Below are 27248 nucleotides of genomic sequence, written 5' to 3'. Positions count from 1 at the left end.
ATTTATATTCACAGTTAGTTTAAACAAGAAACAAATAATATTTAGTTTTTGGTGTTGAAAAAAGCCCAATTAGAATTTTGAACGCAATTTACGACAAAAAACTTCAAGGTATATTTGCCAATATCTGTCTCGCTATTAAATTGTTTTGTACAGTCCCAGTTACTGTTTCTTCAGCAGAAAGATCGTTTAGCAGATTGGCAAATTCATTAAAAACATGGCGTACATGTGAAGTACAACTAGTCAAAAACAACTTAATCATCTAGCAATTCTGTGAATTGAAAATGATTTAGCTAAACATGTTGATTTTAGTGAGGTCATTGAAAATTTTGCATCAAATAAAGCTACAAAACAGATTTTGCAATGATTTTTGATACTATTGTAAGTTTTTCATTAGGATCTTTACTTTATAAATATATTCAATAAATGTGCATAATACTTCTTATGTTTTCACATCATTAACCTTGCTTATTTTACTTTAAATCCTATTGGGCATCACGTTTTCCTTAACCCTAGGTGAAGGGCCCGCCAGAGATCCTGGCCTAGGGGCCCACGTTAGAATGTGGGGGCCATGGGTCCCAGTACTGAGCCTTGCGGGACACCATATCTCACTTCTGGCCATGGATTTATGATTTTTTTAAAGATCACTTGCCAAGCTACTTCAAACCTCCCAAACTATCGTTACACTTTAAATAATCTATAAACTCTTTATTGTGTACAGATCATTGTTCTAATGGATAACATTATATGCTCCTTTGGTACTGTGTCTCTCCTTGGGTACCGTTGGTTTGACTTTGTGTTGCTCATGGAGACCCGAATGAGGCACATGACCTGCATTGTGAGGGAGCGTCAGTTACGGCACTGTGGCCATGTGGGTGATTTAGCTTGTAAGATCCTCATTGTTGGGGACCCGAGTGGCTGGACCAGGCCAAGGGGTTGCCCATGTAACACCTGGCTGCGGCAGATACAGGGTCATTTCCTGGGGGCTTGCCAACCGGGATCCTGAGCTGTTTCATCGTGTGGTGGGTGCGGCAACTCACTGTATCAGTTCATGCTCCCCAACTTGACTTGACTTGTGATTACGTATAGCAAACTTAGGCTATGTGCACACTACTGTACTATACTTTCATTTTAAAAAATGTAGATATTTGTCCCTGTTTTCGGCTTTCATCCACAATACCTTGGCGTTTCTAACGCTACTTATTCTAAACATCCTTTAGAGTTTGGTTTTGATCTTGCCCTTTTTTGACATAACGTCTCGGTTTTGTGCTGTTGATTTCCCAGTTGCTGTATTTCACTACGTTTTGACCACATCTTATCTCCCGATCAGACTCGTTTTTGCACTAAGCAGAATGACATCCAGGGCCGGTTTGTGCCTGGCACTGGTTGCTGCTGCAGTATGTCCTGGCCGCCTGCCATCCTGAACTGGATAAGCAGATTTAAATAATGAATGGCTGGTTTTATTAGGAAGTGCTCGACTGAACTGAAAAAGAGCACTCGACCTATAAGTTTGCATTAAACTGCTGAAGTCAGATTTTGCCAGCAGGTGCCAGAAGAGACCAGACAAATAGCAGAGTTGGAAAAGTCAAATTACTTTTATATTAGACAGAACTTTATGTGTCCCCCCAGGGGGACTGTGGCTTTGTACAAATAAATCAGTACATAAATGGATATAGATATATAAATATATTTACACACACAATGTGATCTGAACACACAGCAGCTTGTCTCAAAAAATAGAAAACTGACTTGGCAGTCACAGTCACAATCACAGTCATCTCAAAAGAGAACACAAGCCCGGGGACAACCTGTTAAAAAAGTGCGTAGTGAACAGCGGCGCTGCAGAAGGCTCCATCCACGGGGCTTCTATCCCAAACACCTGCCCCCCAGTGTCTCCAGTCCGTGTGTTTTAAACTGCCGCTAGGGTTTCATAGAGAGAATAAAAGATACTGAACTAAAGACTTGACGAGGAGAGAAAATAAAATGTTCAAATTTGTGTTATTAGTGCTGTGACGCAGGAGACGGACAGACACACGTAGACCATGGCAGCTGCTGGGCTCCACACATTTGAGAAGTGCCTCTGTCTGCTCCAATATCCTTCTGTCATCTGACTATTGCATCACTATACAACAACAGCAAACAGACATGGATGTATGACGTGTTAAAACACTATGTTCTGGTTAGTTTTCCAAATAGACCTTAATGTTAAATTTCCTCAGTTGCCTGTTAAGTTGTGCAGTCAGAAGGTGGGTGCTGTGCAGTCTCGCCTGTGCTTTACTGGAGTCGTTCGGCAGATTTGTGGATTCGGGTGTTTTGGGTACCCATAGGTGTTTTATGAAGCACACAGGAATTTACAAATACAAATACTGTGAACCCTTTATTGAAATAATTACATTGTCCAGATACAGTATTCCACTGTATATTCGTAACAATAAAGGTACCAAAGTGGTTGTTCAGACCTGCACAAAAATGAAATACATTTAAAAAATGTATATTTAAAATGTACCACTACCAACATTAAAGTATTTTAAAACTAGCTGTGCTATCTGTCTAAATCTAAGTATTCAACATAGACCTCTGCGTTAACATTTGGGATTTATAAAAGCAGTGTTCATTTCTTGTGATGCACCATCTGTTGGAATACCAAATGCAATGCATATGTCTATGCTATATGCCGTTTAGTATGGGATTCATAAAAGCAGTGTTAATGCTTGTGATGCACCATCAGTTAAAATGACAAATACAATGCATATGTCCCTTTTATGTGCAATTTGGTATTGGAATCATAAAAGCATTTTTAATGTTTGTGATGTGCTATCTGTTGGAATGACAAATGTAATGAATATGTATCTGTTATATGCCATTTGGTATGGGATTTGTAAAAACAGTTTTAATGTTTGTGATGCACCATCTATTGGAATGACAAATGCAAAGCATTTTATTACTACAAATATTTGTGATGTATCATCTGTTGGAATGACAGAGGCACACAGATAAAAGAACATACAGACACTTATCCTTTTATTATATTACTAGGTGTGCTACCCATCTAACATGGGCTAAAATCTAAATAATCAATATAGACTTCAGCATTAAGATTTGCAATCCACAATGCAATGCATATGTCTCTGTTATATACCATTTGGTATGGGATTCGTAAAAGTAGTGTTAATGTTTGTGATGTGCCATAAGTTGGTAAGACAAATGCAACGCATATATCTCTGGTATGTGCCATTTGGTATGAGATTCATAAAAGCGTTGATGTTTGTGATGCACTGTCTTTTGAAATAACAAATTAAATTAACATGTCTCTGTTATATTCCATTTGGTATGGGGTTCATGAAAGCAGTTTTAATGTTTGTGATGTGATCTGTTGGAATGACAAATGCAATTTATTTTATTACTACATACATTTGTGATCTGCCATCTGTTGGCATGATAAATGTAATGCATTTTATTACAACAAATATTTGTGGCGCAGTATCTACTGGAATGAGAGACACAGATACAAGGACACACAGGCACTTATCCTTATATTTTACTAGGTGTGCTACCCACCTAAGATGGATTGAAATCTCAATAATCAATGTAGACCTCAGAGTTAACATTTGTAGTGTACCATATACTTTCCCATGTCTCTGTTATATGCCATTTGATATAGGGTTCATAAAACAATGTTAATGTATGTGATACATTATATGTTGGTGTTTCTTCTAATTAAGGAATTGATTGGGGTGAAACTGGTTGGAGTTTGAATCCACACCTTAGCTGGCCATCTGTTGGCTCACAAACTTTACACCTCATTTCTGCTTGGCTGCCATTTATGGAAATAGGAAGCAAAAAAGAGTACTGAGTATTTATAAATAAGACACCTAAAGTGAAGGAAAAAGAAGTTAATTAACAGCAGAAATTGGACACCAATTAAGAACATGGTAGGAAGGAACTCCTGCAGCCACTGTAGCCCTCCATGATCAGAATTGGTCACCTCAGCCATAGGGGAACCATTTTTAGTTCCCATAAGAACCATCCACATGAAGCTCCTAGAAAGAACATGTATTAATTTAGATCCATAACAGGCTCCATAAATGGCCATAAACAGATGATAACAGATCTGTGAAATACCAAAGGGCTCATCATTTTAAACTATATAACACAGACTGAGTTCAGGCTTTCTTGATCTGTTTGTATTCTGCTACACTTTTAAAAATAAAGGCACCAAAGCAAGTTGTGCTACAGAGGAGCCATTTTCGGTTCCCAAATTAACCACTCACATGAAGGTTCCAGAATGAAGAAACATTTATCTAAATCCATGACAGATCTCATAAACAGCCACATGATACCAGATTTGTGAAATAACTGCAGTGTTCCTGACTTTAAAAGGACTCCTACTGCATACCATAGCAGGCTAAGCTCAGGTTTTCTTGATCTGTTGTGTCCTGCCTACTATACTGTAAAGGCTTCTGTTTTGTCCACATATTAGGATCCTTTTCAGAGCCCTGAAAATGAAGTGTTTTTTCTTTTTCAAGGAATGGTCCTTCGAGCAACCACAGCACCCAGTAATGTGCCGTTTTAAACCCGTTATTTTTTAAGAATGTAATTCCCAAATAGACTGAGAAATGATGAATATGATAGTAAAGAATGCCTGCCGACAAATGAATAATGATTAGATGAAAGTGTCACGTAATGAAGCGATTAGCGAGGGGCGCGCGTTTATTTATACGTGACATCTGATAGGCTACACGGCTGTCAAATTAGGAGATGAAGACTAACGAGTGTCAGGTGGGCTCTGGCACGTCTCCCGCACACATTAGTGACAATCCGACCGGCCGAACAAGGCAGCGGCCAACGGGGGCAAATGATGTCGCTAAGAGTCTGACACGAAACAGAGACGGCATTGTTAAAATCGCAAAGCCGCACCTGGACAGCCCTTGGCGTGCGAGTCTCGAGATGTTAAACATCTTGCGACTTTAACGAAAAACAGAGGTTTCTTGTTTGAGAATAAGAACTTAAGATGAAAAATATTTACATTTGCTGAACAATATAGGACATTTTATCTTATGATACTTTGAAGAACGTGTGCTTATCTAACCCAAATAATTTGGACCAGCTCTCAACAAAGTTTAAGTTTTATATCCCTTTGGCAATTTAAATGTAGATGGATTTGGTTGAAGCAGACTCGGTTAACATTACTGAATAATTACTGCAGAGTGCATTAAATCGATTGCAAACATCCATCTAGCAATATAAAGTTTCATTAGTTTATCATTGTGCAAGCGAATCCCAAATCCAACTACGTCTACCTAAAAACGAAATCTAAACTCGAAGACTTAGTGCCAGTAGCCAGCAGATGTCGCCACTGAGCTGCAATATAAACTGCTGCAGCACCTGACTTGAAGGCAGCCGTCAGCATTTAGGAGACACCGAGAAGCAGAGTAACGTGGAGAATAACATCATGTTGAGGTGAAACATCCAGAATTCAGTGTAGTACTAAAGTTCATTTATATGGGAGATTGTAGACATTGGCGGTATCTGACCAGGGCCGGATTAACTATTAAGCAAAATAAGCACATGCTTAGGGCATCAAGGGAAGGAGGCACCACAAAAAGGTTCCATTGCCGGATTTACAATAGAGCATATGGTGCAAAACTGCACAATAAGTAACATTTTCCATTTTTGTTTCATTATGAAAAATAAAATTTTGTTTTACTGTTTATTATTATTTATATTTTGAATTAGATATATATGGGGGTACCAAAATCTTTTAAGAGTTTAGGGCCTCTAAAGGTCTTAATCCGGCCCTGTAACTGACTATACAGCCATCTACTGTTTCATGATATTGTAAAGATTTGCCAGTCCCTTTGCAAGTTGTATTTACTCATTTTGTCTGTTATAATTTGTGTTGTCCCTTTGTGTAAAGGAATCTATTATATAGTGCCTTTCACATCTATCTATCTATCTATCTATCTATCTATCTATCTATCTATCTATCTATCTATCTATCTATCTATCACAATGTAATACTTTCGTGTCCTACCATCTATACACACATTTGCCCTTATAAAATGCATTCTTGTCAATTTATCTAAATTTTTAATCTTGCCTACTACACTGTCTATCTATCTATCTATCTATCTATCTATCTATCTATCTATCTATCTATCTATCTATCATAAAATACATTTCTCGTCAATTTATCTACATATTTAATCTTGCCTACTATGCTATCTATCTATCTATCTATCTATCTATCTATCTATCTATCTATCTATCTATCTATCTATCTATCTATTCATTATCCTGCCTTCTATACTAATTTCTATCTGTCTATCATAAAATACATTTCTCGTCAATTTATCTACATTTTTAATCTTGCCTGCTATGCTATCTATCTATCTATCTATCTATCTATCTATCTATCTATCTATCTATCTATCTATCTATCTATCTATCATAAAATGCATTCTTGTCAATTTATCTAAATTTTTAATCTTGCCTACTACACTGTCTATCTATCTATCTATCTATCTATCTATCTATCTATCTATCTATCTATCTATCTATCTATCTATCTATCTATCTATCTATCTATCTATCTATCTATCTATCTATCTATCATCATTTACCACAGGAGTGCTTTGCTAGACGGGCCTTCCTTGAAATGACAGCAAGACAGAATTCTGCTTTATTTCTGCTCTTTTTGCTTAGCCCATAACCAGGGTAGTTTCATCCCACGTCTGGTGCTTTTTTAATTTTTTGTTTATTTTGCCCTTTTATGAAATGGGACAACCCAGCTGGCTCCCCAAATTCTTATTTGACAGTCTGTAATTCCTGCACCCAGCCACACTTAACATTCGTATCTTTGTGATGTGTCTGAGAAGGCCGCTCTACACCTTGAGAAAAGCTCACCCAGACACAGAGAGAACATGCAAACCCCTCACAGATTCAAACGCAGGACTCTGTGAGGTAGCAGCGCTAAACACTGTGTGCCAACCTGCAACCCATGTGCTCAGTCTGTAATGAAACACAGATGAACGGACACACATTTGCACGGGTCCTCTTTTTCAAAGAGCTTGGCTAATGTCCCGCAGCAATTAGACTTGCACAATCTTCTAATCAGGAGTTTTTGCTTCCAAGTAAGTTTATTCACTGCAAAAGAAAAATTTGTCTTCTGTTACTGCAGAGTCCGTTCCAAATCAAATGACGCACCTTTGGAACTGAAGCAGATAACTATTGTACTCCCCCCATTATTATCAACCCTGGAAGTCTTTCAAGTAATGTTCTTGTAACCTCAGATGTTAGTTTGGAATTTTATGAAGCGTATTCAGGCTTGTTACATTAGAGTGTATGGGATTAAAAGAACATATGAAAGGTTTAAAATGGGAGCAGCTCAGTCTGTCCCTTCATTCATTCATTCATTCATTCATTCATTCACTCATTCCCTGGTCAGCCAGCCTCCCTGGGGCTTTATCTTGTCCTTTGAATGATTCCTGAATTTCAGTTGATTCAAGTGGAAAGTTGCGCATGAAAAAGATACTTCCACTGCAGTACTTTGCTTGTGGCTTTCCCAGTCAATTCCAATCAAAATCTCTCTCTGTAACCTGCCGTCAAACAACATTAGGCAGTAGGCAAACAGAGGAGATGTGGACATTTATATACTGCTCAAAAAATTAAAGGCACACTTTTGAATGAGAGTACAGCATCAAGTCAATGAAACGTGTGGGCTATTGATGTGGTCAGTGAAGTAGCAGAGGGTCTTGTTCATCAGTTTCAGCTCCTTTGGGGCACTAGAGGGGCAACAATGAGACAAACCCCCAAAACAGGAATGAATGGTTTAACAGGTGGAGGGAGGCCACTGACATTTTTCCCTCCTCATCTGTTTTGTCACTCGTTTTGCATTTGGCTACTGTTGGTGTCACAACTGGTAGCACGAGACCATACCTGAACCCTACAGAGCTGGCACAGGTAGTCCAACTTTTCCAGGATGGCGCGTGCCATTGCCAGAAGGTTTGCTGTGTCTCCCAGCACAGTTTCAAGGGCATGGAGGAGATTCCAGGAGACAGGCAGTTAGCTGGACAGGGCCCCTCATAGAAGGTCCTTAACCCATCAGCAGGACTGACTGGTATCTGATCCTTTAGGCAAAGAGGAACAGGACGAGCACTGGCAGAACCTACAAAATGACCTCCAGCAGGCAGGCAGGCAGGCAGGCAGGCCACTATTGTGAATGTCTCTGACATCTCAAACAATCAGAAACAGACTTCATGATGGTGGCCTGATGGCCCAACATCCTCTAGCGGGCACTGTGGAGCCCGATTGGCATTTTCCATAGAATACCAGAATTGGCAGGTCCAACACTGGCACTCACAGATGAGAGCAGGTTCACCCTGAGCACATATGACAGACGTGAAAGGGTTTGGAGAAGCTGTGGAGAACGTTATGCTGCCTGTGACATCGTTCAGCATGACCGGTTTGGTGGTGGGTCAGTGATGGTATATCTGGGGAGGCATATCCATGGAGGGGCACACAGACCTCTACAGGCTAGACAATGACACCTTGACTGCCATTAGGCATCGGGATGAAATCCATGGACCCATCATCAGACCCTGTGCTGCTGCAGTGGATCCTGGGTTCCTCCTGGTGCATGGCAATGCACGGCCTCATGTGGCGAGAGGATGAAGGAGTTGATACCACTGACTGCCAACCCACCACCATCATCCCCCTCCACTCACTCACTTGACCTCAGTCCAATAGAACACCTCTGGGTGGGATATTATGTTTCGGCACCATCTGACACCTCAGACTGTCCAGGAGCTCAGTGGTCCAGATCTGGGAGGAGATCCCCCAGGACACCATCCATCATCTCATTAGGACGTTGTCCGGCCTGGTGGGGGGCATACAAACTACTGAGTACCATTTGGAGTTACTGCGATGAAATTTCGTCAAAATGGATGAGCCTGCCTGCCACTGCATCATTTTTTCACTTTGCTTTTTGGGGTGTCTTTGAATTCAGCCCTCTCTCTATAGGTTGATCATTTTCATTTCCATCAAACGATGTGCCATACTTTCGTTAGCGGTGAGTTAACTGGAGCAAAAATGTCTGCTGTCACATCATCCAGGTGGATGCTGCGCATTGGTGGTGGTTGAAGTGGCTCCCCACTTACTGAAGCACTTGGAGTAGTGAGAAAAGCACTATATAAATGTAAAAAAACTCTTCTTCTTCCTCTTCTCTTTCTTCTTCTTCTTCTTCTCCTTCTTCTTCTTCTTATTATTATTATTATTGTTATTGTTATTGTTATTGTTATTGCTATTATTGAACACAAGGCAGGGAGCAACAACTACAACAGGTACCATTCCATCTCAGGGCACACAAAAGGCCGATTTCGAATATTCATTGAACCTGGTCTTTCAAAATGTGGGTGGACAAACCTGGAGGAGAAGGTCATATCCCATCAGGATGTCACCATTACGGCTGTTTTCTTTTTCCCTTTAAATGGAGTGCAGAAATTCTGGAGAACTTTCAGCTTTTTTTGATCTTTCCATAGAGCCAGACACCGACTCAGTGATGCCTACTCCCTGCTTGTCAGTGATTGCTTCTGCTGGTGTTTTGTGTTTCTTTCTCTTGAATGTTGTTTTCTGAACACTAGTTATTTATTTATTTACTTGCTTTCTTTGTTTCATGTGTTTTTTTCTTCTTTTGATATTTTTGTGTGTCTTTTTTTTAACTCTGCGATGCTTCAGAAGCTACAGCAGTGCATTACTAGCATATCTAACTTTGTAAGGTCAGGTCGGCAATTCAGGCCCTTGAGGGCTCCCAATAATTGTGTGCAGTTCTGGTTAATGGGCTGCAAAGAATATTCTAGAAGCTGTTGTGACCTGTAGGGGACATTGTAGAATCCCAAACACCCAGACACAACTACACAACTATCTCCCATGCAGTTTCGTCGACCTCCTCCTGACTCTGACTACTCAGCAGACAGAGGCGGCCCCTTTTATGCTTCCGGTGTCAAGGAGAAAACACTCCAGAGTCAAGCAGAAGCTCCTAAAAGTAGGGCCAGACCTTTCCAGCAGCTCCCCTGGGATCCCAAGCAGGGCTGCCCCACAGGACTGCAGCTCCCAACATGCCCTGCAGGTACATGAGTGGGTATACTGGCCCAGGAATGATGCCATCCAGTGTGTTGGGGGAGGCAATTCCTTCCCTGTCCATCCACTACATGGGAGGTAAGGGTACAGGGCTTATGAATCCCATACCAACTGGCATATAACAGAGACATATGCATTTGTCATTCCAACAGATGTCACATAACAAACATTAACCCTGCTTTTATGAATCCCATACTAAATGCCATATAACAGAGATGTATGCACTGCATTTTCAACAAATGGTGCATCACAAACATTAACACTGCTTTTATGAATCCCATAACATATGGCTTATAACAGAGACATATGTATTTCATTTGTCATTCCAACAGATGGAACATCACAAACATTTATAGTAATAAAACACATTTCATATGTCATTCCAGCAGATGTCACATCACAAACATTAACACTGCTTTTATGAAATCCATAACATATGGCATATAACAGAGACATATGCATTTCATTTGTCATTCCAACAGATGGTATATCACAAACATTTGTAGTAATAGAACACATTTCATATGTCATTCCAACAGATGTCACATCACAAATATTAACACTGCTTTTACGAATCCCATACTAAATGCCATATAACAGAGACATATGCACTGTATTTTTCTTCCAAAAAACGGTGCATCACAAACATTAACACTGCTTTTATGAATCCCATAACATACAGTATGGCATATAACAGAGCATATATGCATTTCATTAGTCATTCCAACAGATGGTATATCACAAACATTTGTAGTAATAAAACACATTTCATATGTCATTCCAACAGATGTCACATCACAAATATTACACTGCTTTTACGAATCCCATACTAAATGCCATATAACAGAGACATATGCACTATATATTTCATTCCAACAAATGGTGCATCACAAATATTAACACTGCTTTTACGAATCCTATACCATACCAGATGGCGCACAACAAACATTTGTAGCAATAAAATGCATTGTGTCACACAGTACAGAAAAGACCATCTTTATGTGCTATGCTCGTATTATGCTTATTTATTTTTTATGCAAACTCCAATTTGAATTCTCACCTTTTTTAGGGTTTTGGACCTCAATTAACTTGATTCTGTGTGACAAAGCTATCATTTATTTCACTTTTTCTGAAACACCATCTTGTTTTTTATTCAGGCCACCACCATTTGCAAAGAATTATTATTATTATTATTTGAACGTTCCCAGAACTCCTCAAAGTGTTCGACGTCACTGATGTCATCAAAGCGATGGTATTTAGGTCATCACAAGTGTTTCTGGCAAATTCAAGTTTGCGGATATAAACTCTTATTAGCGACATCAAACCACTTAGTCGTTTGATTTTCCCAGTTCCCGAATTTTAGCTCTAGTTTCTAACCTTTAATTTTAGTCTACTGTTTGGCTTCAAAGAAAGATTACAAAAAAAATTAATCCTAATAATTGGGATAAAATTTAGAAGTGATTGAACCACTGGGGTCAAGTGACCATAATAATCAGGGACGGATCTACCATCAGGGGACATTCTGGGTGTGCACACAAGGGACAGTGATGGCATGGGGCCTCAGTTGAAGAAACGATCAACAAATCTATGAGGTGAAAGGGGGTCCCCCCCATCTACTCGAATAGGGCGATAGTTACACTGAAAATCTAAAATGCACTAACAAAGTCCAATCGGTGTGGTAACATTACTTCAAGATAGACCCCACACAATAAAAAAAAAAATTGAAAGGGCTGTATTGGGATCCACTCTGGACTTTCTGGAGGAGAGAATGAAGATAAAACTCACGGCCATTATGAACAACACTGCAAATCCTCTCTCTGACACACCAACACTGAGTACTTTCAGCCTACAAATTATTCAGAAGGAGAAACTGTAGCCGTACCACAAATTGAGGAGTTGGAGTAGGAGTTGAAGGTTTTCTGCTCTGACTCCACAGCCCTGCTATACAGTAATGTGTCTCAAATGCACTATGAATTATGTGACGGGCTCCTCTTACAAGGTCAACTGGGGAACAGATGAGGGTGTGACGCAGCTACTACCTTCTGACCTGCAACTATATTTACCTACAGCAATGCACCTTTATAACGTGTCATCGTGATTGTGACTGCTCTCTTCACTCTTTAGCCAAATCACACGTTTTCTTTGTGTGATAAGTGGTCTGTGGCATTCGGCAGGTTTTGAATAAATAATCAACATCCCGAGAGCATGCAGGCTCAGAGTGAGCTCAAGATGTGCGCATGGCGGTGCTGCTCCGGGTTTGATTGCTGTGCTGGGCTGATCGCGCACTCACGTGCCAAAGCAAGCGGATCAGTCAGGTGCCAACATTCATGCCCCGGAGTGGGTGGGCAGAGGATTACATCTGCACTCAATCAGGCAAATAATAATAATAATAATAATACATTTTATTTATATAGTGCCTTTCCCATGCTCAAGGCACTTACAGAATATAATAAAGAATGGCAGCGTATACAGTATATAGCATTGTACAAACCAGATAAATAAATAAAGAAGATTAAGACAGTGAATTCTGAAAAAAAAAGAAACAGACAACATAATTGATGGTCTCTCGCACACACACACACACACACAGGTTACATGGGCATCTTGACAGAGAAGTAAACTGAGAGAAGGGTAATAAAGTCAAGTAGAGCTAAAAGCCTTCCTGAACAGATGAGTTTTGAGTTGTTTTGTAAAAGAATTCATGGAGTCGGCTGACCTGATTAATTTTGGTAGGTCATTCCAGAGTCTGGGCGCTATACAGCTGAAGGCCCTGTCACCCATAGAGTGTAGATTAGTGAGGGGCACAACAAGATTACCAGAATCAGAGGACCTTAGTGGGCAGGCAGGCATATAGTGATGGAGAAGGTCACTGATGTAGTTTGGTGCGAGGTTATTTAAGGCTTTGTAGGTTATTAGTAGGATTTTATATTCGATTCTGTAGGACACAGGGAGCCAGTGAAGATGGAGCAGGATGGGTGTGATGTGCTCACTGCTGCTGGTTCGAGTAAGGACTCTTGCGGCTGAGTTTTGAATAAGCTGGAGCTGTGATATAAGATTAGAAGGGGCACCTGCCAGTAGGGAATTACAATAATCGATGCGGGATGTGATAAAAGCATGGACAAGTTTCTCAGCGTTAGAAAAGGAGAGGAAGGAGCGAACACGGGATATGTTACAGAGGTGAAAGTAAGAAAGTTCCTTAATGTGATTTATGTGGGCGGAATAAGTGAGGGAGGAATCAAAAATGACACCAAGATGTTTTACAGTAGAGGCAGGTCTGATGAGATCACCGCCAAGATGGACTGGGAAGGAGCTCATTTTATTAAGCTGCATTTTAGTCCCAATTTGCAGGAGTTCAGTTTTATTGCAATTTAATTTTAAAGAGTTCTGCTCCATCCAGGTTTTAATTTCACTAAGGCAGGTTGTGAGCTGAGAAAGCTCTGATGAAGTTCCACTTTTAACATTGAAGTAGAGCTGGGTATCATCTGCATAAAAATGATAACCCAGTCCATAGCTACGGATAATATGGCCAAGGGGAAGCATATAAATACAGAAAAGCAGAGGGCCGAGGACAGAGCCCTGAGGAGCTCCTTGTGTGACTGGCGCTGAGCTGGACCTGCTGTTGCCAATACTAACAAACTCTTGTCTATCAGTCAGTTAGGACTTGAACCACTGGAGGGCAGTGCCAGAGATACCCAGCATGTTCTCCATTCTGGACAGTAGGATGTCATGTCTGACCGTGTCAAATGCTGCACTGAGGTCTAAGAATTAATATGCTGGTTTGTCCAGAGTCTGCTGCCATAAGCAAATCATTGGTTACCCGTAGCAGAGCAGTTTCACAGCTGTGCCGCACCCTGAAACCAGACTGAAAGGGTTCCATCAAATTATTAGAGGTTAGGTAATTGGTGAGTTGGGAAGCTACAACACGCTCAAGAACTTTTGACAGGAAATGTAAGTGGGAAATAGGCCGGAAATTGTTAAGATTGTCAGCATCAAGACCAGACTTTTTTAACATTGGGGTTACAGAAGCTCTGAGCCCACACAGCTGGGAGACACAGACACAGAGGAAGAAGAAAAAGAAAAAACAAGGATAGAATAAAGACAGAGAAAGAAAATGGAGGTTAAGGAGTGAAGGAATTGAGATGGCAGGATCAAAGAAGCCAGGTTGCGGTAGAGCGGAAACAAACAGAAGAGCATCGGGACGACGCTCGGGGGCCATTCAGCTGAGTGTTTGTTTATGGGGTAACTGGAGTGGCCGGATACTCGCTCCCACATAAGACCGAGGAATGGCAGCAGGAGCTGAAGGATCGAGGCTTGGTGTGGTAACCTGCTGGGAGCCATTAACATCGGGGACCTGAGCCTGTGGGAAAAGGTCGGCGGGACGTCTCCTGTGTCTGCAGGACCCCATACGGGGTAAGCAGAGGAGACATCAGTTTCAGAAAGAAGCACCATTTTTTTAAAGAGCAGATTCCTGCTTGTGCTTTTTAACCTCATTTTAATGGAATGATTTATTAATTTTATGGATTATTTATTTATTGATTGAACTGAATTTGGCCATTTATTTGGAAAACTGCACGTTTTGAATTTTGGGGTTGAATTTTAATAAAAGCCCCAGACACCTTTTCTGCACCTACCCCTTGCTGCATGTGTGTTGTCCTCATTTGATTGACTATTGACAGTTCGGTTTCAAGAGGCTCCCACAAGCAAGAAGGCTGTCACACTTTGTTATAATTGTTATGTATTTCTTCATGTTGTCACGTGCGTGTGCCTTGGGGACAGTGAAAGGGCTCTGGTGTTTCTCCGCCACTCCATGGGATGGCACTGTGTGGTGACGCCTTCTCTTTTCCCCTACTCTGCAGACCAGAAGATTGATGGCTTTAACCCCCCCCAACATCACTCTTGATGTCACTGCCCACCTGGCTCCGCCTCTTCCTGTCTGGAAATCAACATAACCGGCGACTCCGCCTTTCTTTGAGTTAGTTCAATCTCGGAATCCTGTCTGAAAGGACACTTTAAAGTTTAAAGTATTGCTTACTTTTTGTGAAGACATTGTCACAAAATGACTCCAGACAGTTAAAAAAGGTTTGGGGCAGCCACCTGTATTTTATGTTCCTGGCTGCAAAAGTTTGAAAAGTTTGAGTTGCTTACAAGACTGAGTCCAAAAACAGAATTGACTATGTGGAGGTAAGATGGCGGTTTTAAGGGCTGATGGAGGAAATGATGTCATTTATGCTGGAACCGGAAGTGACATATTTCGGGACAAGAAGTGACATCATCAGGCGGGGTGAACCTTCAATCCATGGGACAGTAAGTGACGTCATCAGAGGCGCCGGAACCTGGCGGGATTTCCTGGGAATGGTCTGGAAGGAACTGAGAGAGAGACAGTCAGCACACTCTGCCACCCCCTGGTCTGATGTAGTATTACAATTACTCAAGCCCTTTAGCTGCCTCCTAATCGCACGTGTGTGACAACGTTTATATGGGGTTTGCCCACGGGTGCCCTCTTGTTCTTACATTTAATTTATTTATTCATTCAGCTTCTGTCCTTGGGACTAATAAAGTGCTCATCTAATTTTTAGTTTATTTTTGCCCAGGGTGTGAAGGGTTGCTAAATATTATAAATGCATTGCACTTAGAAGTGGATCTGCTTCAGGGAAATCAACGAACTTTGGTCCACCCTTATGTCCAAACTCCAATGTCCAGTAACTTCTGTCTTAGAATTAGTAATATTAGCCGCATGAAATGTGCGGCCCCTCTTTTTCACATCTTATTTGCCGTGAACTCACGTTGCAGGATTCTCGAATGCAACATGTGATGCCAGGGGCTTCTTCGAAAGTGCCGCATTTCCACTTGAATCATTACATCTCAGCCTCTTGCTTGTCACCTGCTTTCATTTTTCACAAGAACATGGGACTTGTGGACTGAATTTTATTACCTGTACCAGTGTCAACATCTTAGCTGCCTCAGTTCGAGGAAACATCAGGGAATACTGAGGGACACTCTTGAAAGGAGGCGCATCGCTTTCAGGAGGTGAGATGTCATTTCAGAATGTGAGGGGCTGCAGCACAAAGCTTGGGATTTTTAGAGAGGAATTAAATATGAAGAGCGGGGCTTTTATTTGTGAGGATGATAAAAAGTTTATGGAATTGTTATAAAGGCCACATGTTTCAGTACCTTGGTGAAGAACTACTAAATCTTTAGATGAAATTCAAATCAGATCTAATATGCTTTCATAGGGGAAAAAATAAATGATAAATGGTATTCATTAAAGCATCTACAGTATTGCTTCACTTATAGGCAATCAATAGATCAATCAGTAGATATCTTTATATCAAATCTGATCGTAGTGTTAGCATAATCTAATGTACAGGCACACAAAGTTCATCTTGAAAATGAGCAGCCTGCTCTCAGGTCGTGACATCCAATCTCATATTACATTTGGTCACCCAGGGGTCTGCGGAGGGGGTCTCAACCCGGCCTTGTCATAATATAATTACAATGTTTTTAGTGTTTTGGTAGAACGCTGATGCACAGACTAAAACTGTTAGGTTTAACTTTGCTAGTGCAGATTTTGAACAAATGTGGCAAAGTCTAAAATGGATAAACTGGGAGACGTTTTTAAGTGTGGGAGCAGTGGAACCGATTTAGAAACATTTTATGTATAATGCAGGACAGGTTCATCCCAGTATTTGAAATTAGTAAGAAATTGTAAAAAATAATAATAATAATAATAATAATAATGACAAGATGTAAAAGAAAAAACCCCAATGCAAACCATAGAGCATATAAGAGCATGAAGGCAACCATTAAAAAGAGCATTAGGGAAGTTAAAAGGCAGTTGAAGGAAAATATAGCAGCAAAGTCAAAAGACGACCCAGTGAGATTCCTTCTGCATTTTATTATTATTATTATTATTATTATTATTATTATTATTATTATCACGCTTCTTTTAACTTCACCTGATTGTTGTCTGGTACAAATCTTGTAATCGATATTTAACTCACTTCCTATTGTCTAAATGACTTGAAATTTTGCACACTTACTTCCGATGACAATACATGGATCGATAATCAGTTTCACTAATTGATCAATTAATCCATGTTAATTAAGAAAGGAAATTTACATATGAAGAACAGTTAAAGATTTCGCCAATAGATGGCGATAGTAACGGATAGAAATATTAAAGGAAGTGTTAAAATATCGATTATAAAAGTATACTAGATAGATAGATACTTTATTAATCCTCAAGGGGAACTTCACAACCAACCCAAGACTAAAAAGTTGAAAATAATATATATATAAAAATACTTTTTAAAAACCACGCTTATATTAAGTTAAAAGTGTGCTAAAAAGTAAAAAATAAGTCTCTCATACATCACTCATAGTGAAAAGTTAAGCAAAATGACACCTTTTATTGGCTAAGTAAAAAGATTACAATATGCAAGCGTTTAAGGCAACTCAGGCACCTTCTTCAGGGAAGATCTTCACTACATTCATAATGGCTAACACAGTACAACACCCTAGTGTGAATTTCCCATTGGGATTAATAAAGTATCTATCTATCTATCTATCTATCTATCTATCTATCTATCTATCTATCTATCTATCTATCTATCTATCTATCTATCTATCTATCTATCTATCTATCTATCTATCTATCTATCTAGTACTACATACTACATACATCACTCGTAAAAATCAACATTCAAAAAACACTTCTTAAAATCTTAGCAAGAGCGCCCACCTTTTACTTTACGAGTGATGTATGAGAGGGGTGGCACGGTGGCGCAGCGGTAGCACTGCTGCCTAGCAGTTAGGAGATCCGGGTTCACTTCCCAGGTCCTCCCTGCGTGAAGTTTGCATGTTCTCCCCGTGTCTGCATGGGTTTCCTCCCACAGTCCAAAGACATGCAGGTTAGGTGCATTGGCAATCCTAAATTGGTGTGTATGTGTGTGTGTCTGTGCCCTCTGGTGGGCCGGCGCCCTGCCCAGGGTTTGTTTCCTGCTTTGCGCCCTGTGCTGGCTGGGATTGGCTCCAGCAGACCCCCGTGACCCTGTAGTTAGGTTAGGGTTGGATAATGGATGGCTGGAGGAACCATTGGCTCCACCATAAGAGGCACTCCGCACTATGCACTCTGTGTAAGACCCCAAGCAAGATCTGGCTCCTCCCACTTTGGATGGAGGCGGAGCCATTGGCATCTCATGTGACATTCTTGTGACAGCCCCCTTCTTTATTTCTCTGATAAAGGTCATCGTGTCCCGAAATTGCAAAAATATTGAAATATTGGGAATGCTGTGGGTGGCACGGTGGCACACTGGGTAGCGCTGTGTGGAGTTTGCATGTTCTCCCTGTGTCTGCGTGGGTTTCCTCACACAGTCCAAAGACATGCTGGTTAGGTGGATTGGCGATCCTAAATTGGCCCTAGTGTGTGCTTGGTGTGTGGGTGTGTTTGTGTGTGTCCTGCGGTGGGTTGGCACCCTGCCCGGGATTGGTTCCTGCCTTGTACCCTGTGTTGGCTGGGATTGGCTCCAGCAGACCCCCGTGACCCTTTGTTCGGATTCAGCGGGTTGGACAATGGATGGATGGATGGACTATATCTATATGTGTATAAACATAACTGTGATGTTGGAATATAAATGTTTCTGATTTTTTTTATTTTTACATTTAAACCTTACTCTTCTGTATATATTTCACATTATTATGGGGTGTAGCTTTGCCAGTAACCATTCCTGCTTACAAAAGCCATTGAACATCACTGTGCTCTCAGGCAGTCTGTCCTTAGTTAATTGATGCCTGACTTTCCTTGGTTGAGTTTTATTTGAAAAAAGCCTTAAATAATTCTTCCCAACGCCTGGGTCCAGGTCTCTGGATCAAAATAGTTTGTGTAAATTGGTCCCATCTGGAGTTAAAAGGGAGATGCTAAGAGCTTGCTTGGTGACAGCTCAGATGTCAGTAATCTGCAGAACCCTCAGATGGTCCCATGCTCTGTGGCTTTTTAAATCTCCGTGTTAGCTGATGTCAAAATAACACCATCTGATTAGAAGAGTCTACACGTCCAGCCTCACCTCCTAAATCTCTCAGCAGAAGATTATGTGCCAGCCTTGGATTTAGTCGCAAATCAAAACAGAGGTGATCAGAAGGACCAAACAGGGCGCACTCTTGTGCCGTCGGTAAACGATATGCTGACGAACACATCGACCTTCTACTTATTGTTGTTTATTTTAACCTTCATTCTCCTGGAATGGCCTGTACCTTCTCTCAAAAAGTCAATTGCTTAACAACTTAAGAGCTGTGCTCCAGATACCCTGTTTGTCCAATTTGGCTCCCAGCAGGTGTCCTGTTCAATAATCTGGGCTGAACGCTCAATCTTCTGTAAACTTCTGGGCTGCCAGCTCTTTCATTATTTACGAATCTGATAAGTACATACACTTGTATGCCAGAGAGCACTGTTGAAGACAGGCCAGTGTCCTTTACAAACTACAAACACAGTGCCCTCCATAATTTTTGGGACAAAGTTGCATTTATTATTGCTATCCCCCTCTGCTGCAACATTTCAAATTACAAATCAAACAGTTCAGACATCGTGATTAAAGTACACATTGCCACCTTTCATTTAAGGGGATTTGCACACATTTCGGTCACACTGTGGTCCCCCCGTTTCAACGCACCATAATGTTTGGGACAAGTTGTATCACAGATGTTTGTGATTACTCAGGTGGGTTTCATAGCTTCATAAGAGACCTCAGCCTTCTTCTACTCTTTGGAGTCTGTAGTTGCCATTGTTCAACGTGAGGACAAGACTTGAGCCAATGAAAGTCAAAGAAGCCATTATGAGGCTGAAAAATGAGAATAAAACCATTTGAGACATCCATAACACCTTAGGATGACAGAAATCAACTGTCTGGTTATATCATGAAGAAGGAAGAACACACTGGTGGGCTCAGTAATCACAAAGGAACTGGTAGGCCAAGGAAGACCTCCACTGCTGATGAGAGAAGAATCATCATTGTGGTCAAGAGAAAGTCCCCAACACCTGACCGACATATCACACACAGACTTCAGAGGGCCGACGTGTGTGTGCCAGAGATGACCATCAGCAGAAGACTTCATGAACACAAACACAGAGGCAAACCACAAAAACAGAATGGCCAGATTACAGTTTGTGAAAAAGGAGCCTGCAGAATTCTGGGAAAAGGTCTTGTGGACAGACGAGACAAAGATGAACCTCATCAGAGTGATGGCAAAGTGTGGAGACCACAAGGAACTGCCCAAGATCCAAAGCAGACCACCTCATCTGTTACACATGGTGATGGGGGTGTTATGGCTTGGGCATGTATGGCTGCCACAGGTCCTGGCACACTTCCCTTCGGTGATGATGGAACTGCTGACGGCAGACGCACAATGAATTCTGAGGTGTGCAGAAACATCTGATCTGCTCAGGTTCCACTCAGTGCCTCCAAGCTCACTGGAGACATCCCCATGCTCTGTGTTTTGCTGGTTCTTAGGGAGAAGATATTCTTTGGAACAGCATTTCTCAGTTGTGATGGTGTATGTTCATAAAGGCTCTGAAACTGAAAAAGCCAACTGCATGTATCCGGGAGTTTGTTGCCAACATTACAAGAAGACGCCCTCATAAGTCAACGTGCCGATTATACCACAACAGGGGAGTCGCGTCAATGAACATGTTATGGCTGTTTGTGCTGTCTCGGTAGAGTGATATATTACTCTACTTTCCCCTTTTGTATTATTAATATGTAGCCTTTGTCAAAATGCCTCAAATCTCCCAGACTTACCACTGTTTAAAAGGTATTGTACCATATAACATCTCCCCACCTTCCCTTCTACATTTATAACCTCAGGCAATTAGGTGTAGTAAAAGACAAGCAGGAGTTAAGTCACACTTTAAATAATGTATTATTAATAATATTCATAAATAATAACAATAAGCGGGCGGCACGGTGGTGCAGTGGGTAGCGCTGCTGCCTCACAGTTGGGAGATCTGGGGACCTGGGTTCGCTTCCCGGGTCCTCCCTGCGTGGAGTTTGCATGTTCTCCCCGTGTCTGTGTGGGTTTCTTCCCACAGTCCAAAGACATGCAGGTTAGGTGGATTGGCAATTCTAAATTGGCCCTAGTGTGTGCTTGGTGTGTGGGTGTGTTTGTGTGTGTCCTGCGGTGGGTTGGCACCCTGCCCTGGATTGGTTCCCTGCCTTGTGCCCTGTGTTGGCTGGGATTGGCTCCAGCAGACCCCCGTGACCCTGTGTTCGGATTCAACGGGTTGGAAAATGGATGGATGGATGAATAACAATAAGCAAAGTACAAGTGAATATTGGCAACCATACAACCTGATAAATGCTGATGTGGAATTTCAGGTGGCACGCAGACTTGTTTGTTACTTGAAATGTCTTCATTTTTGGTCAGCTTTCTTCAGAACAAGCCGCACGCCTGTCTCAATATGGCTTCCGAGCTATCCTTCTCAATGTGGTCTGTTTCAGTTCATGGTGTGTGAGAAATCTCCTTCATTATACAGTATGGTAGAAGTGAGAGGGAGGGGTAAAGCAAGCAAATTTATAAACTCTCTGTCCAAACCCTACAGCCAATAGGGTGCCATGATACTTAATGGCTTCAGGCAACTTTAGACCAATAGAATTCTGGTGCGACCCAATGGTTTCACACTTGCCCCCAGTGCCATTTGTTAAGGTGAAGCTTGCCAGTTAGACAGTTGGCCTCCATGCGGGGGCTGATTGAGAGGGTCCTGCAGAGAATCACTTGCCGAACTGGCTTGTTGGCATTTCCCCCAACCCTGTCATAAAATTGCAAAGACTCAGTTCTAAAAAGAAGGGGAGGGTTCTTAACCATCAAATATTGCTGTTCTTATCGATGATATAACACTAATGTCTAAGTTACTAATAAAAACATACAAAATATTTATCAACTTATATACAAAATTCACACCACAACACTGATTTATCTGACAAAATGAAAAATGAGCAGCGGAATCGCAGTCCGAGAATGGGCAACAGGTCGAAACTGGGAGTCAAAACGATCGAGCATCAAAACCGAAATGACAAACAGAAATTGCAAAAAAAAGAAGAGCACAGTTTCAGAAAACGAGAAGGGCAGAAAATAATCTCTTATTCTTTTATAACAGTGAAACGAGGGTTTCTTAACTAAATTCGGACACCCAAAGATGATTTTTAAGTGATCGCTCTGATGACGTGTCTAACGAATGCATAGTAGGGAAGCGTTACCAAGGAAACAGCAAATACAAAAAGCTCTTAAATAGTGGCAATAATAGGAAAAACAAAATGGCGTCACGGAAAACATACACAAATTATATGGCTCTTAATTAAGCCAGATTTCTGACCACATATTCAAAATCACTGCATATGAAAACTCCCAGAATTCCATATAAGTATAAGTATAAGGCGCAGTGGTAGTGCTGCTGCTTTGCAGTAAGGAGACTGTTGAAGATTGTGGGTTCTCTTCCCGGTTCCTCCCTGTGTGGATAGCGCTTTGAGTACTGAGAAAAGCGCTATATAAATGTAATGAATTATTATTATTATTATTAAGTATTGCCAGAGATGAGATTAAAAGGACTAAAATCTATAAAAATTCAAGATCACAGTAATACAACTTGGCATCACTGCTTGTGGAGACCATTTTCAGAACGATGTTTTTTTCATGTGATGACACGGCTATCGTGGGCTACATCAGGAATGGGCTGTAGGAGGAGTATAGGAACCTAATCAATGACTTTGTTAAATGGTGCGACTCAAACCACCTACACCTGAACACCAGCAAAACCAAGGAGCTGGTGGTGGATTTTAGGAGGCCCAGACTCCTCATGGACCCCGTGATCATCAGAGGTGACTGTGTGCAGAGGGTGCAGACCTATAAATATCTGGGAGTGCAGCTGGATGATAAATTGGACTGGACTGCCAATACTGATGTGCTGTGTAAGAAAGGACAGAGCCGGTTATACTACCTTAGAAGGCTGGCGTTCTTCAACATCTGCAATAAGATGCTGCAGATGTTCTATCAGACAGTTGTGGCGAGCGCCCTCTTCTACACGATGGTGTGCTGGGGAGGCAGCATTAAGAGGAAAGACGCCTCACGCCTGGACAAACTGGTGAGGAAGGCAAGCTCTATTGTTGGCATGGAGCTGGACAGTTTAACATCTGTGGCAGAGCGAAGGGCGCTCAGCAGGCTCCTGTCAATTATGGAGAATCCACTGCATCCACTAAATAGTATCATCTCCAGACAGAGGAGCAGCTTCAGCGACAGACTGCTGTCACTGTCCTGCTCCACTGAGAGATTGAGGAGATCGTTCCTCCCCCAAACTATGCGACTCTTCAATTCCACCCGGGGGGGTAAACGTTAACATTTAACATTATACAAAGTTATTGTCTGTTTTTCACCTGCATTATTATCATTCTTTAATTTAATATTATTTATTGTATCAGTATGCTGCTGCTGAAGAATGTGAATTTCCCATTGGGATTAATAAAGTATCTATCTATCTATCTATCTATCTATCTATCTATCTATCTATCTATCTATCTATCTATCTATCTATCTATCTATCTATCTATCTATCTATCTATCTATCTATCTATCTATCTATCTATCTAGAAGACGCATTACCTGACATCCGAGCTTTCGGAATAACAGAATAACAAAACGCGATCTTTGTTCATATAATAAGAGAAAGGAAATTCTTGTCTACAGTTAGCACTCTTTTTTGGCTTCATCATGAACACCTTTCTGATTTTTTCCTTCATTTGCTGATGGTTCTTTTTCAAGCTCCCTTAAGGTCATTGTCACATTACGCAAGCGTTTCTCAACCTTTAAGTATTTGAGTCCCGAGTTTTCATAACAGTTTTAATCGCGCCCCCCCCCCTAACGTTTTTTTGAAACCCTAATAAAATTTATTCCTATATTTTTTGCTGCCGATACAGCGCTACAAGTTTAAAATTTTCCTACAAATAGCGAAATTACGCCACATATGGCAACATTCGCGCCCCCTTTTTTGTTACTTCGGTTGGCGTGCGCCACAGTTTGAGAACCATTGGGTTACGCGATTCTTAGCCATGGGGTATGTCAGATTTGCCGAACGCAGTTGCTCATCACCGGATCACGTCAATTTAAAAGACTGAAGATCGTTACCTATGTCACATTTACTGACTGAGTACCCACCTTCTCTACACTTTCTCCATCAGCTGAGAACATGCTGCCTGACAGAGCTGGGGCCATACGAAGGGCTAATTCTGTCACAGTCTCTGCCCTTTTCCTTGTTCCTCTCTCCAGTCATTCCTCAAACCCGGAAAAAAGGCCAAGGAGACAAAAGTTACACAACGGAATATATTTTTTTGTTGTAAATAAAGCACAACAAGCTTTTCTGCAGATGATTTGCTCCTGCTGGCTTCATTGGGTGGTGACCCCAGGTGTGTACTGCGATGGTTTGAGATGAAGATAAGCACCTCTGAGTCTGAAGCCACAAAACGGTGGAGTGCCTTGTCCAGGTTGGTGAGGAGGTTCTATCTCAGTCAGAGGTATTTAGGTATCTTGGGGTCATGTTCATGAGTAACAGAAGAAGGGACATAGACATCGACAGATGGATTGGGGAAACATCTTCAGTTATGCAAAGGTTGAACCGGTCAGCAAAGCTCTCGATTTATTGGTTGATCTACGATCCTACCCTCACCTATGGCTACAAGCTTCACTTAGTGACCAAAAGATTTGACTGTGGATGCAAGCATCAGAAATGAGCTTCCTTCACAGAGTGTCTGGTTTCAACCTTAGAGGAGCACAGATATCCATGGGGAGCTCATAGTAGAGCTGCTGCTCCTCCGCATTGAAAGGATCCGGTTGTTTTGGATCGGACATCTAATTAGGAGGCCTCCTGGACACCTCCGTGGGGAGATGTTTCAGATATTTCCATCCAGGAGGAGACCTCAAGGCAAACCCAGGACATGCTGGAGAGATTAAACCTCTCAGCTACCTTGGAAAAGCTTCAGTATCCTCCTGAAGGAAGTGGCCGGGAAAAGGGATGTGTGGGCATGTTTGCTTAAACTGTTAATTCTGTGAGATGGGCCTGGATAAGCGAAAAAAGAAAATGGATGAATGGGTGGATGGATGGATGGATGGAAGCACAACAGGGAGAAAATACATGTAGAGGCCATAAATTTTGAGTTTTCGCATGGAGTTCAGAGTTTCCATATAACAAGAAGGCAACAACTGCACACACTTTTTGAGGCTATGTAATGCCGGTCTGCCTTGACACTCGCAACTACACGTTTGAGCCATAAATGATTGAAAAGCCTCGGTGAAAGGCGTCTTTATCTCCGTATCCACAGTGTGAACTTTTCTGGATGTGTTAATCACATCCTGCCACATTAATGTCCAGTCTCATTGTGCTCAAGTTTGAAGCTTCACCTTCAATTTTCAAGCCCTTTTTTGCTATGGCTAAGAATATATAACCATGAGGGGGATCACGCTTCTGTGCTTGCATGTCAATCATGTAAATTGCAGGGGTCTTTTTTTTTTTTTTTTTTTTTTAATGCTGAAGTCTTTTGAGGGAGTCTGTCAGGCGCTATTAAAGCCGGGGGGCTGACAAGCTTGGGCTGCCCTTTCTCTTTTTGCATAGCGTAAAACAATGATGCATAATGTAACGTCCTAATTATTGTCGCTCACGCCTTGGCTCACATATGTTAACACGTATGCCATTTAGTTCATGGCTGCAGCATGTACAGCAGCAGTGGCTGGAGACTTGCAGGGGAAAAGGCCTGATGGGTGAAAATTTCAGGTGGTCCCAAGGCCATTCCCTTGAAAACAGTATGAAGCCGGACTTTCTTGATTGGCACTAATTGGTACTCGTGGAGCTGGGAAATCCAAGGACTTCTATTAGATCTCAATGGTGCCACTTGTCAGAGCTTTCATCTTGTTCTTATTTTGACCTTAGGAGATCTTAGACGCTATTCCGTGAATAAAAACAGATACAAATATGCTCCACCATTAAGATCACATATAAAACATACCCTGATGTTTGTTGTTTTGTTTTGTTTTTTTTCTGTCTTCTGGATAAATTTCCAAGAAGAAATAACTGTTATGTTGTGCTTCGTCTATAATTTGTATTATTTATTTGTATTAATGTTTCTTTTGCTTATAATGTTCCTTTTCTGTGGCTCTGTGTGCTGGAAAAGGGGCGTGGTCTTAGGTAGTGTCAATTGTGCTTTGTGAGTGGCTCCCCAAGGGGCGGGGCCACCTTGTAACAAATCTGCCCGCCACACCGAAACGGGTCGATCGTTACCGCTCAGCTGTCATACTTTAAGGCAGAAGATAGAAAGGATAGGCCAATAGCACACCCTGCAGCAGACCACCATACACACCTTTTTAAAATGTTCAGTTCAAACCTGATGACTGACCATTTACAGTACGAGAGAAAAAAAAATTTGCTAGAGGACAATATCCATAAATACTGAGAAATGTATTATACCAAAGAAAAGAGAGGAGGAGAAAAGAACGATAACAATCCCTTTCATCCACACCCCCAAACCCAAAAATAACCCTTATACGTGTTCCGGAAACGTGCTCGCAGTCCAAAGCACTCGTATATATCAAAGTGAATTTCCTCATAAGAAATAATGGAAACTCAGATGATTCGTTCCACAACCCAAAACTATTCATATAAAAATGATTAATACAAATGTGGAATATGACCCGGACACAGACAGGCAAACACGTTTAAATTACCCCACACACGTTTATTTAGGGTCTCCATTACAACACGTTACTCACACAAGCCCCAATACCCCTCAGTCCAGTCCAGGCCAATACAATGCCTTCTCTCTTTCACCTTGTTTCTTCAGACCGCCTCCTCTCTCCTCCAGAAACCTTGTCCACTCTTCCACCCGACTCAAGTCCATCTCTGGAGGGAGGCGGCCCCTTTAAATAAGCACCCGGATGTGCTCCAGGTGTGTTCCCACTGACACGCCCCAGTGTGGTGGAAGTGCCGGCTGTCTCCCCGGAAGCACCCCGGGTGTTCCTGTTCCTCTTCCCCCCCCCCCAGCACTTCCTGGTGTGGCGGAAGTGCTGCGGTCCAGGGTCCTCCAGGTATT

Source organism: Erpetoichthys calabaricus, chromosome 17 (assembly GCF_900747795.2).
Source record: "Erpetoichthys calabaricus chromosome 17, fErpCal1.3, whole genome shotgun sequence".
NCBI lineage: Eukaryota > Metazoa > Chordata > Cladistia > Polypteriformes > Polypteridae > Erpetoichthys > Erpetoichthys calabaricus.
This window is presented reverse-complemented; position numbering follows the sequence as displayed.